General features: G+C 47.6%; 1 protein-coding gene across 1 annotated transcript in view; it reads left to right on the top strand.

The window, feature by feature from the left end:
* The first annotated feature begins 856 nt into the window (after nucleotides 1-856).
* GRIN2B (glutamate ionotropic receptor NMDA type subunit 2B) overlaps nucleotides 857-12,649 on the top strand; it is a 330,192-nt gene continuing 318,399 nt past the window's right edge. The window contains exon 1 of the mRNA XM_045001048.1: nucleotides 857-941. The gene's annotated coding sequence lies outside the window, so the exon portion shown is untranslated. The remainder of the gene's footprint in view (nucleotides 942-12,649) is intronic.

Raw genomic sequence — 12,649 nt, 5'->3', positions numbered from 1 at the left:
TTATTGTTTCCCTCCATGCTCTGTGTTCACTATCTGCAGCATCAGATGACTGCAGAACTTCTTTAAACATGTCCTGCTTACTCCTCCTGGTTCGTCTCGTTAACTGATGGAGGTGCTCCGCCGGTGTGTAGGAGGTGTTCCTCAAGGGCACATTTGAAAAAAACTAAAGAAATAATAAACAGCTCATGGACCTCTCAGCAGGGGAGGCGTGGGCAATGCTCCTACCTCTGGCTGAGCAGAGGCCAGGGAATCTGCTCCTGGTGCCTTCCTCAGTGACCCCCCACCCTCTGCCTGGCCTGGAGCTGCTGCGCTCTCCCTGCCCCACCAGAGTGACCTGTGGGGGAAGAGGGGCTCTCTCCTTCTCCCACTGTGCCTCCCCCCGGGCATGTTTGGCTGCTCTCCCTGGCAGCTGGGCCCAGCTGGGGAGTGGGAGGGAGTGCTTCTCACACTGGCTGAAGCTGGCCACTCCAGGTTGCTGTTCTGTGCAGCGCAGCAGCTTCCTGAGAGAGAGCCTGGCTGAGGAGATGGTGGCGGTCTGCCCCCTCCACTCCCGCACAGGCCTGGCTGCCAGGGACAGGGGCCAAGCCTCTTGCCCCTTGGCCCAAACAGTCAGCCAATTTTGGGGGCCTTCCCAGCCTTTTCTTTTAGGAGGAGAAATTGATTATATGAGTCAGTGTGATGGGGCACCTGCCCCACGCTGGGCTCTAAGGGGTTAATAGAGCCCTTGGGAGGCTGCGCAGGAGGCAGCCAATCATCAATGGGTTGTGAGGAGCAGCCAATCAGGGCCTGGTAGCCCATATAAGGGCTGCAGAGCAAAACAGATTTAGTCACTCACTACTGGAGCTTGGGGAGGACTGGCAGCCTTGTAGACTGAAGAAAGCAAGCACCCTGGACAGAGCAGTGCTTCAGGCAGAGACCTAGGGAGCTAAACACAGTTCCTGGTAGGTTGTAGGGATCTGCAGGCTGAGGCCTTGAGGCAAGGGCAAAAAGGGTGCTGGGGCCACAGGGAAGGGGATCCAGGGAAATCTACTGAAGTGTCAGAGGGGGAGCCCCAAGCAGTGGCCTTCTACAGAGTCCCTGGGCTGGGGCCCAGAGTAGTGGGTGGACCTAGTTCTCCCTGCCCCACTTGCTACTGAGGAAGTGGCTGGAATGAGGGACTGTGATACTGTCCCCTGAAAAGGGGAGCACAGTGTGTGGCACAGGCAGGGGGCTGTATCATGAAGAGGATGTTGCTGTCCTGGGAGTGTAGTAGAAGAGATGGTGGTGAGATGCCACCAGACAAGGGTCTGCTGGCTAGTAGATCCCTGGGGCATCCAGCAGGTAGTGGTGCAGTAGCAAGTCCCACTCTGTCACATGTGGTGGAGAATGTAGGCAGTCAGTTGCCCCTGAGGGAAGGGGACTGAGTGAGAGACTCAGACTGTTTGACAGCTGCCCCTGATTGAAGGGAAGTTTGAAAGACTATTTAAGGGATACTTGAGAGTAAAAGGACTATGGAGCTGCTGTATACAGAGGCCTTTTTGGCAGAAGGCAGGTGTACCTTCCCAGGCTGGACTTCAGAGTTGCCATTTCCATTGAAGGGGGTTGAAGAACAGCCAAGGGGGATCCAGGCCCTGATGAAGCAGATCCTAAAGAACCAGCAGCAACAGTGGGAGGCACAGAGACACTTGCAGGAATGCCTGACATAACTACCGGAAGAGCAAAGTTATTTGCTCAAGATCCTCCAGGAGGTGATCAGGGCACAGAGAGCCTAGGGCAAAAAGCCAGGTCCTAGGGTCAGGCCATAAGCCCAAGTAGGGCAATGTTATGCCTGCAGGCAGAGGGGCACCTCAAAAGAGGGTGCCCCTATTGGGAAGAGAGATCTATCCCCAAGGGAAAGAGAGCAGAGAAACCTCAAGGTCCCTGACCTGTGAAGGGAACAGGAAGGGGGGGATGCTTGTTTCACCTGTGGAAAACCAGGGCATGTGAAGAAGCACTGCCCTCACAGACAGAACAGGAGCCCAGGGAAGGGTAGCATCTCAATTGGGGATGAGGAAGGGGACCAGAGCCAGGAGAAAGGCAAGGAAGACAGGAAGGAACAGAAGGAGGTGCCAGATACCCACAGAGGGTGCACCAAGATGGTGGAAAAGGCCAAAGGGGCTGAAAAGGAGAGAAGGAAGAGTCCCGTAGACATCCAGCTGAAAGATGTGGGGACTTACATGGAGACCAATCGAAGGGAGCTGGGAACTCAGACCCTGGGAGAAAGCGTACTGGGAGAGCAAGGAGAGGCTGAAACTCACTGAGTGGGCCTTGCCAATAGCACAAGATGGTGCAGAGGCACAGACAGAGAAAATCAGAGACACTGGGAGGGAGAATGACAAGTTGCTCCTCTTTTAGTGGAGAACCTGAGACAGGAGAGGACACCCTGCGAGTACAGCTGTGGGGGAAGCAGGGGAGGTATTCCCCCCCCAGGGCAGTTGGTCTTAAGGGGGAAGGGTGTGTGGTGGGGGGGCCTGCCCCACACTGGGCTCTAAGAGGTTAATAGAGGCCTTAGGAGGCTGTGCAGGAGGCAGCCAATCAGGCAGCCAATATAAGAAGGGCTTCAGAGCAGCTTCAGTCACTCCCTGGAGCTCGAGGGAGGAGGACTGGCTGCCTTGCAGGCTGAAGGCAGCAAGCACCCTGGGCAGAGCAGTGACGTGGGCAGAGACCCAGGGAGCTCCTGGCAGTCTGCAAGCTGAGGCCCTGAGGCAAGGACAAAAAGGGTGCTGGGGCCATGGGGAAGGGACCCAGGGAAATCTACTGAGGTGTCAGAAAGAGTGCCACAAGCGTGACTATCTACAGAGTCCCTGGGCCAGGACGCAGAGTAGTGGGTGGGTCTGGATCCCTGTCCCTACTTGACACTCAGGAAGTGGCTGGACTGAGGGACTGTGATACCATCCCCTGGAAGGGAGGAGAACAGCACGTGGCACAGCCAGATGGCTGTGTCATGAAGAGGATGCTGCAGTCCTGGGAATGACATAGGTAGGGGCCCTACCCAATTCACAGTCCATTATGGTGAATTTCATGGCTGTAGGATTTGAAAATTGGTGAATTTCATGTTTTCAGATGTTTAAATCTGACATTTCATGGTGTTGTAACTGGGGGAGAGGGGACTGACCCAAAAAAGTATTGGGGGGGGGGTTGCAAACCTGTTGTAAGGGGGTCATGGGATTGCCACCCTCACTTCTATGCTGCCTTCTGAGCTGGATGGAATGGGGAGGAGAGGGTGCAGAGCTATCTGCAGCCAGGAGAGATACTGAAGAGGAGCCCTGCAGGGAAAGAGCAAGAGCTGTCCTGCCCCAGCCCTCCCTGGTCTAGCAGCTAGGAGCCCCCTTTGCTGGGGCCCTCCCAGCAGCACTGGGAAGATCGGACCCACATCCACAAGCCTTCTCCAGCTGCAGAAATTGCCGTGAAATTGGAAGGGCCCTGGACATGGGTCCTGGAGCAGCAGTGATGGCGGTGAGATGCCAGCAGAAGAGGGAGCACTGGCTAGTAGAGGTGATCCCTGGGATATCCAGCAGGGGGTGCTGAAGTGGTGAGTCCACCCTGTCACAGTCAGGTATATCTTTGGTACAATCCTGTTTATTTGTAAAGAATGTACACAAAGTCATCTTACTCTGAATGCAGTAAGAGCAAACAGTAAGCAGTTTCCTTGCTTACATTTCCAAGCCTGCCTTTCCAGCTGTTCCTGTGCCCCAAGGAGCTCTGTCTCTGCTCCCTCACTTCTCTCCCTGTCTTCTGGCTTTCTACTCACTTTCTGGGTGCTTGCTCTTGGGATTCTGGCTGCTGTTTGTGCCTGGCACACTCAGTTGCAGCCAATCAATGCCTCAGTCTCTATATTTACAATCAATTCCCAAAGAAACCTCTGCCCTGCCTGGCATAGCTTGAGCTTCTGATTGGCCTTGCACATGGCTTAGTGCCTTGGGTAGTGTCTTCAATTGTCTCTAGCTATCTTGCTCCAAAAAGGAGTTTTATTGCTTCTATTTAGCCTAGATGAAGGGTGGCAGCATGCCCACATGGTTTCTGATTGCCTATAGATCAAAGGCACATGATGGCAGCCTTAAAATCTTCCAGCATAACAGTTTATATAGGTCACTTAGTTCATTAGAATGGACTCAGTTGGTCTCCAGCCACCAGGCAATAGTATCAGTCACTAGTGTATCTGTGGGCCAGTTTCAAAAAACAACCTGGGGAAAGTGGTCCTGTTAGCTCAGAGTGCAGAAGTGGCAGATTCAGTTGTAATACCCACAGTAGTCAGTGACAGACACAGCTTGTCCTGCCTCCAGCTCCTGCTTACCTTGCCAGCTTGTTTGGTCTAATGCCGTGGCTCTATTCCCTATGCAGTACTGTATAACAGTGGTCCCTGCAATCACATGCATATATGGTCCAGCTAATTCTTTCTTCATGGAGAAAAGTCTTGGAATAGTGGCTTCTGGACCAGGGGAGGGTATTTCACTCTTTCCCCACAGGGCTCTGATTACAAAACCCAGCAATCTTCAGAAACTGTGTTTGCATGGATGTCTCCATTTTGTGGATGGAGACAGGTAGACAAAGGGGCTTATCTGGGAAACAGAGCAGCCCAAGGTCATGGAGTGCCCAAGAAAATAAACTTTCAGTCAGACTCCTAGAAACCAAAGCAGTTTGGCTAGCTCACCTCCATTTCAGAATGTTGGTAGTAAGAAAAGCAGTTCAAATCCACACAGACAACACTTCTGCCATTGTGTACTTTACTTAGGCAACTAGGGAGGTATTCTCAGCCAGGGAATGGCAGGGGAGGTGGGGTGATTTCTCTTTAGGGTGGAGAGTAATACAATAGAAATCTCAATTTTTCATACAGCAAGAGAGGAGAATTGTAGAGTCAACTTGGAAAAGAGGAGACTAAGGGGGATATGATAGAGGTATATAAAATCATGAGTGGTGTGGAGAAAGTAAATAAGGAAAAGATATTATGGGAACAAGTAAATAAAAGAACTAGGAGCCACCAAATGAAATTAATGGATAGCAGGTTTAAAACAAATAAAAGGAAGTTCTTCTTCACACAGTCAACCTGTGGAACTCCTTGCCTGAGGAGGTTGTGAAGGCTAGGACTATAACAGGGTTTAAAAGAGAACTAGATAAATTCATGGCGGTTAAGTCCATTAATGGCTATTAGCCAGGATGGGTAAGGAATGGTGTCCCTAGCCTCTGTTTGTCAGAGGGTGGAGATGGATGGCACATGGCATTGGCCACTGTCAGTAGACAGGATACTGGGCTGGATGGACCTTTGGTCTGAACCAGTATGGCCATTCCTATGTTCTTAACTGGCCATATTTGGAAACTGATCATACAAGGGAAATCCATCCCCCTTTCTTTCATGGAATTAGCCAAGTGTGGGCTGTCTGCAGGAAGACTGATGGCAACCAGGCTGCACAATAACCTCAGTTGCTGGGAGCAGATATGCATTCCCCTTTGGTGGACATTCAGTTTTAGTGTATGCTTTTCCTTGCCTTCCTTTGAGAAGAGAGTGGGGAAAAAAATTAGCTCAGGAGCAGGTAACCCTGATGATAATGGTTCCCAATCGGCCAAGGTGACCTTGGTTTCCAGAGCTAGTCTGAAGACTATTGATTTCTCCATTTCATTCCCCTCTGAAGAGAAACCTTCTGTCAGTAACCAGGGCTGCTTGACAACCCTAATCATTCCTTTCTTAGCAGCACAACTATTGAGAGGAAACGTTTTATGAAGTAGAGAGTCAGTACAAAGTGCATAATAGAATACTGGAGGGAGCACCATATCTCCATACCTTCTAGGAATGTCCCAGACTGAGAAACTTCTGGTTTGATATTAGACTTGATGAAAGAATTATTACAAGGATGTATTCAAATTGGTATTAACAGGAGTTAGGAAAATGGCCCTGAAATTAACTAAATATACACACTTGTTTAGAATCCTTGTCATTGCACATAATAAATGCATCTAACCACTACAGTTATTGATCACTCTGTCTGCTTTTTCTTAATCAGTATTTCATGCTAAACTCACTCATTTAAGTGTTCACATTTACTTTGAGCAAAAGATGAGCTTTGATACAGTCTACACTCCTTCGACTCCTCTCTTTGCTTCAAACACTGTTCATCATGCTGAATGCTCATTTTTTTGGGCAAACTCTGCTCTCTAGCAAAACCTCTTGAACAAACATTTTAAATAAAAACAGCTAGTGGTTTGACAGATGATATGAAAAAGCAGGACATTCTGGGTGTCCTGAAAAAATTCCTGGGCTTGAATAGGACTTAATTGGCTTGAATGGTGCATAGACTTTCTTCTGGCCTTCTGCATAAGGGTGAAGGAATTCCCACCCATTATGCTTTAGAAATGTTATTATTTGTATTGCCATAGCACCTAGGAGCCCCAGTAATAGACCAGGATGCCCCTGTGCTAGGTACTGTAAAAACACAGAACAAAACAATGGTGTGCTACTAACTATTCTGTTTGCCCATAATAAAAAACTAGTAACTACAAAGCCAGGGATTCCAAGATAAGGTGACTTTGGTCCTTCTTTCAGAGTAACAGCCGTGTTAATCTGTATCCACAAGTACTCCTGTTCTTTTTGGTCCTTCAGCTATCTCAAAACAAGCCAGCTTCAGGGTCCACTTAGGTTCTGGGCAGTTTTTCTTTAACGGTTTGCAATGGGGAAACTAAAGGCTTTTGGAATGCAAGTAGCAGAAATTTGTTTTGTTAAAAAAAAAAAGACTGGCTAGGTAAGGGCCTCCGTACCAGTTCCTGTTTGTGTGTGTGTGCCGCAGCCTTCAGTAGCATGAGCAATAAACTAGATAATTGGTGTGTTGGTTCTCATCCAATAATAATTTATTTCCTCAGAGCAACTTCAAAGCCTAATCCTAAAATTAAATCCCTTGTTCCTCTCTGGGATTCTAAATTAGTTTTGAATGCTCAAATGGATCCTCTGTTGGAATATTTTAGTCAGTTTTCTGACCTAAGGGCAGCATCTCTGGTTGCTGTGTGCCCTGCGAGGAGAATAGGTGAAATACAGGCATTTTTATGAGGAGTCTCCTGTTAAGCCTTCCATCAAGATACAGTGGTCATCCAAGCTGTACCTCACTTCTTACTGAAAGCAATGTAATTTAAATCATGAAACCATTCCATCTCGTCAATATGTCCATCCCGCCTGCCCCCACCCCCAAGTGAGGAGAAGAAAGGGTGCCATAACCTAGATTTGAAGAGAGCTGATATGGTTTTCATCAAACGGAAACTTGGTTTTAGAAAATTAGATCATTTGTTTGTCCTGTTAGAGTGGAACAAAAAGGGAATTACTGTCTGCCTACAGGGTTAGTTTTCTGCCAATTGAAGGAGTGCATTGAGGAAGTTTACCTTGTTAAGATCAAAGTTGTGCCTTCCAGGACTGGGACAAAATCTCACTCCACTAGGGTGATTTTTGCAACCTCGACTGAGAGAAGAAATGCTTCTCTTTTGGAGCTGAGTAAGACAGACACTTGGTCCTCTCACCATACTTTTGAATGGCATTTTGAAATGGTATCCTGTTCCATAAAATTGAGTTAAAGGTACACCTTTTAGGATTTCAATCCACATCTTTCTATTTTTAAAAATGTTTTTTTCCTCTTTCCTGTGTGAAAGACAACAGGGGAAACTGCTGTTAGTGAAAGCAACAGTCTACCAAGTAAACCAGAAAAAACAATTTTATTTTTGTTTCCAATCTGTTTCAACCATAAAAACCTTAGGTTTTAGTTATTATAATTTTTGGTTAACTAAATCACAGAAGTTTTAATTTTTAAGCAGTTGTATCTTCTTACGAGGTACTATTACCAAAAAAAAAAATTGTAACGTTCCCAATGGAGAGCATGAGTACCAATATCAGGACAGACTGTTAAAAACAGGGCACAAACCCCTAGTCGGTTGTGAGTTCTAAACTTAGATTCCACCAACCAACAGTGCCAAGTGCAAACTCCTCAGGCAAGTTAACAGCCTTAACACAGAGTCACAGACAGTCCCGTTGGGTGCTCCAGCCTGTCTTACCATGCAGGTGAGTGCATCTGTGATAGGTGGCCCCTTATGTGAATATTGCTGTGATTCTTGGTGTTACACCTGATCCCAAAGGACCAATCACTTACCCCAGGTCAATTGTGCTTTAGGTCTTGCAACAAAGACAATGCTGGTAACCAATCCTATAGTAAACTGTATTAAGACTAACTAAATAGGAAAAGAAAATTTAGAAAGTTATTTACAAGGTTAATGCAAGAAAATGTTGTCACATGAATGAGTTACAATCTTATGTTTCAAAAGGTAATATATGCTTCTATAATCAGCAAGCTAGGGGTATCTCAGGCTAAACATTTGGGGCTCTCTTGGGATTTATGCCTAGAAATACCTTGCAACCTCCCCACTCCCAATCCAAGTAGCATAGAGATACCTTATCCCTTTTGTTTGGGGGTTTTATCCCCCTCCTGCCATGTGCTCTGTCAGTGTTCAGCTGAGACATGGGGACCTTGGCATGAGCTGGTGCCTGGTCTGCAAACATCACAACCATATGCCCCAGTTTTAACTAGCAATCATGGTTCTTCATATTATGTCTTAATGTCCAGGATCCTCTTTTGGGACACATGGTTTTTCATTTGATCAATGAATTTTTTTTGTAAATAGCTCCAGCATTTTTTATCAGGACATAGTAGGTTAAATCTACATTGTAGTGTAGATGCTTCCTACAGCGATGGAAGGGGGTTTTCCATTGATGTAGGTAATCCACCACCCTGATTGGCAATAACTAGGTTGATGGAAAAATTTGGTTTACACTGGGGGTTAGGTTGAGCTTAACTATGCTGCTCGAATTTTTGACACCCCTACGTGCCATAGCTATGTCGACCTAACTTAAGTGTGGACCAGGCCGTATTGCTACTCTGAACAGGATTTGCTCTGTGTTTACCAGGAACATACACTGTCATGGGACAAGAATTCAGCATGATGCTCAGGATCTAGAGCAAAGAGAAAAGTCAAAGGAGTATAGACCCTATCAATGTTGTTCTTTCTCTCAAAGTGAACTTTAACTACACTTAATCATTGTTTCATGAGAAACCCATTCAGAACATTACATTACTAGAAAAAATCCTCCACCTTAAGAAATAAGTATGTGTCACTGAGTCAGAGTCTAGTAGTAGTGACAACAGCACACAGTTAAAAAAAAGTGTTTATTATTTATTATTATTAATAGTAATTTGTATTACTGTAGTGCCTTGATGCCCTGCTCATGGACTACAACACTATTGTGTTAGGCACTATAGGCTAATGGGCTTCCTAACTGTAGTGGGACAATAGATGGGTCATATATCCTGATTCTGGTTCCCCCACCACCATAATCTGCAGGGGGTACTTTTGCATGGTTATGCAAGTGATGGTGGGTCACTTTGGCTGGTCAGGGAAGGTTCACAATTCTCTCACATTTAGGAATACAGGACTTTTTGAAAAGCTGCCATCAAGGGCATTTTCCCCAGACAGACATTTATATTAGGGAGATGGGAAGGTTGTGATGCCAACAGTGAGTCACGGGGAGCCAACCTGTGCTTTGCTTTCCTGGCTCAGGAAGCCATACACGTGGCATCTGGATAGCAGCAAGGAGAGCTGTAACTATTGCCTGAGTGGGTACAGAATGACCATGGAGTGTGCATCTGACATATGAAAGGGACACTAGAGATATCCTATGACTAGGCAGGATCTCAGTAAGCCAAATACTCCTGTTGCTAGGCATGTTGCTTTTTGCATCATATTTGCAAGGCCAAGAGGGAAATGCTACCAGCAGGGTGGAGAGGGAAAGTGAAACGACTGTCTGCTGACTTTGAGCATCCTGACACAGGGCAACTTCTAGAGCCCATCAAGGCGCTGTATGGCCGAGGAATGCTATACGAGCACACTTCAGCAGTTCCCCATAGCCTAATAGTGTGTGTGTGTGAATATAGAGTACATGGCCAGGCTGTATCTTATGAACTGTAATGACTCTTAAAAGGATGTAAGTGGTTCCATTTACTGCTGTTGCACCCCCTTGCATTAGGAAGTGGCATTCCTTGCCTCAGTCTACAAGGTGAGGCAGCTGGTCCGGAGCAGTGCGGCCCATGACATAAGCTTGGTGGACAGTCTTTAAATGGTTAAATAATAACCTGCTCGGAAACTGCCAGTCCACACCTTGAAACAAACAGACCAGTGTAAAAGGCAGGTGCTTGATTGCAACACTTTAAGGCAGGGACATGAGCTGGCCCTGGGGTTCTGACTTAGCACAGAGGAGCTCCTCCTCTCTCCCAGTCTCACCCAGCACTACCCTCAGAAGAGCTTCTTAACTGGTCTGCTGGTTCTCTGTTGGTGCGTGCCAGCTCCTGGGCCTTCTAGGCCGTTAAAAGACTAAATCTCTCTGGTAGCCCAGCCCGAGTGGGTTTTCCTTAAGCAGAGGGTGTCAGGGTCTTGATAAAAGGATCAGGTGGCGTGATAGACCTTGCCACAGTGGGGTAATGGATTAAGGGGGTTTACCTCTGTGTATTGTAAGATCAGGAAAATAAATCACGTTTTTCACAAAATAAAACTTTGTTGTACTGTAATAAACAACACACTACAGTGCTAAAAAGGTAACTGCAAGGTGCTGGCTGCTCTGGGTTGTCAGTGTACATGTACTCAAAGCAGTTCTCCTTATTGTCCACTGGGATTGAGCGGAAGGGATACTGTTGCAAGACATGCTGGTGCGCTTGTTGTTGGAGGAGCTGTGTGGTGTCTTGGTGCGCATCGCAATGCTCCTATCAGTCCTTCTGCCTTTCCTCTTGCATGCGTTCCCTTCATTCCTTGGTCTCACAGGCCCGAGACTCAGAATTCTCAAACATCGTTGTTCCTCATTATCATGATCAACCTTAACTAGGTGTGGCAGAATAGCCCTGACAGACACCCCAGCTGAAGTGACTGATTAACAATGGCTCTCTGGTTGTCTAAGGCCTGGTCTACACTAGGACTTTAATTCGAATTTAGCAGCGTTAATTCGAACTAACCGCTCAACCGTCCACACCAGGAAGCCATTTAATTCGAACTAGAGGGCTCTTTAGTTCGAATTTGGTACTCCACCTCGACAGGTGGAGTAGCGCTAAATTCGACATGGCTAGCTCGAATTAGGCTAGGTGTGGACGCTAATCGAACTTAGTAGCTCCGGGAGCTATCCCACAGTGCACCACTCTGTTGACGCTCTGGACAGCAGTCCGAGCTTGGATTCTCTGACCAGCCACACAGGAAATGACCCGGGAAAATTTGAATTCCTTTTCCTGTCTGGGCACTTTGAATCTGACGTCCTGGCTGGACATCGGGGCGAGCTCCGCAGCACCTGCAACGATGCAGAGCTCTCCAGCAGAGGAGTCCGGCCAATCCAAGAATAGAAAGAGGTCCCCAGCATGGACAGACCGGGAAGTCCTGGATCTGATCGGTGTGTGGGGCGAGGAGTCTGTGCTCTCGGAGCTGCGCTCCAACAAGCGGAATGCAAAGACCTTCGAGAAGGTCTCTAAAGCAATGATAGAGAAAGGATACAGCCGGGATGCGATGCAGTGCCGCGTGAAAGTCAAGGACCTGAGACAAGGTTACCAAAAAGTCAGAGCGGCAAACGGACGCTCCGGAGCACAGCCCCAGACATGCCGCTTCTACGAGGCACTGCATGCCATTCTCAGTGGGTCTGCCACCACTGCCCCACCAGTGACCGTGGACTCTGAGGATGGCATAGTGTACCTGGACAGTTCCTCGGCGATGTTCGCCGATGGGGAAGATGAGGAAGGGTTTGTGGAGGACGGCGCAGGCGACAGCGAACACAATACTGCTTGCCCTGACAGCCAGGATCTCTTCATCACCCTCACAGAGATCCCCTACCAACCCTCCCCGCCCGTTAACCCGGACTCAGAATCAGGGGAAGGATCAGGCGGTAAGTGCTATAAACATGGAAACTTTTATTTTTTAAAAAACGGGTATAGAAAAAATAGAAATACTATATACAAAATTTTACATGTCAAACTATATAAATAGTAGGTCCACACATATAGGGATTGAACAATAATCCTCTTGGGACAGTTCAACAAAAGCCTCCGCAGGAGGTTCCTGGGGAGAGGTGCCTTATTCGGTGCTCCATGGAAGCACACTCTTCCGCGCCAGGAGATCCTAATGTAGAGAGGAATCATCGCCTCCACCAGCATTGCTGCATATGGTCCTGGTCTGTGCAGGGCTTCCAGTAGCATACGCTCTCTCTGACTGCGAGTGACCCGCCTCAGGGTGATGTCGGTCTGGACAGGCTGCATCTAAGTCGGGCAATTAGTGTATTGTTACTATTGTTAACGGTTTACAATTAGGTTGCATAACAACGACCCTCGCTTAACAGCCACGTGCTGGAGGCCACAGAGAACAAGCAGACATTGATCTTTCCCGTGCACTGGCGGGAGGGGCTGGAAAAGGCTCAGCCTTTCTGCTTTCCAGATTGCCTTTAGCAGGAGAGCACAGCTATCCACTAACTGATAAGCATGATCTACTTTAAGGCTTACCAGGACTGTCTGCAAGACGGATTATGCTGTATCTCCCCGCTTGTCCGCTCTCCTGTGCAATGGCGCCGCCAATGAGAGCGTATTCCGAA

Source organism: Mauremys mutica, chromosome 1 (genome assembly GCF_020497125.1).
Source record: "Mauremys mutica isolate MM-2020 ecotype Southern chromosome 1, ASM2049712v1, whole genome shotgun sequence".
Classification (NCBI taxonomy): domain Eukaryota; kingdom Metazoa; phylum Chordata; order Testudines; family Geoemydidae; genus Mauremys; species Mauremys mutica.
The sequence above is the reverse complement of the archived record's forward strand: the minus strand, read 5'-3'. Positions and strand labels throughout refer to the sequence as shown.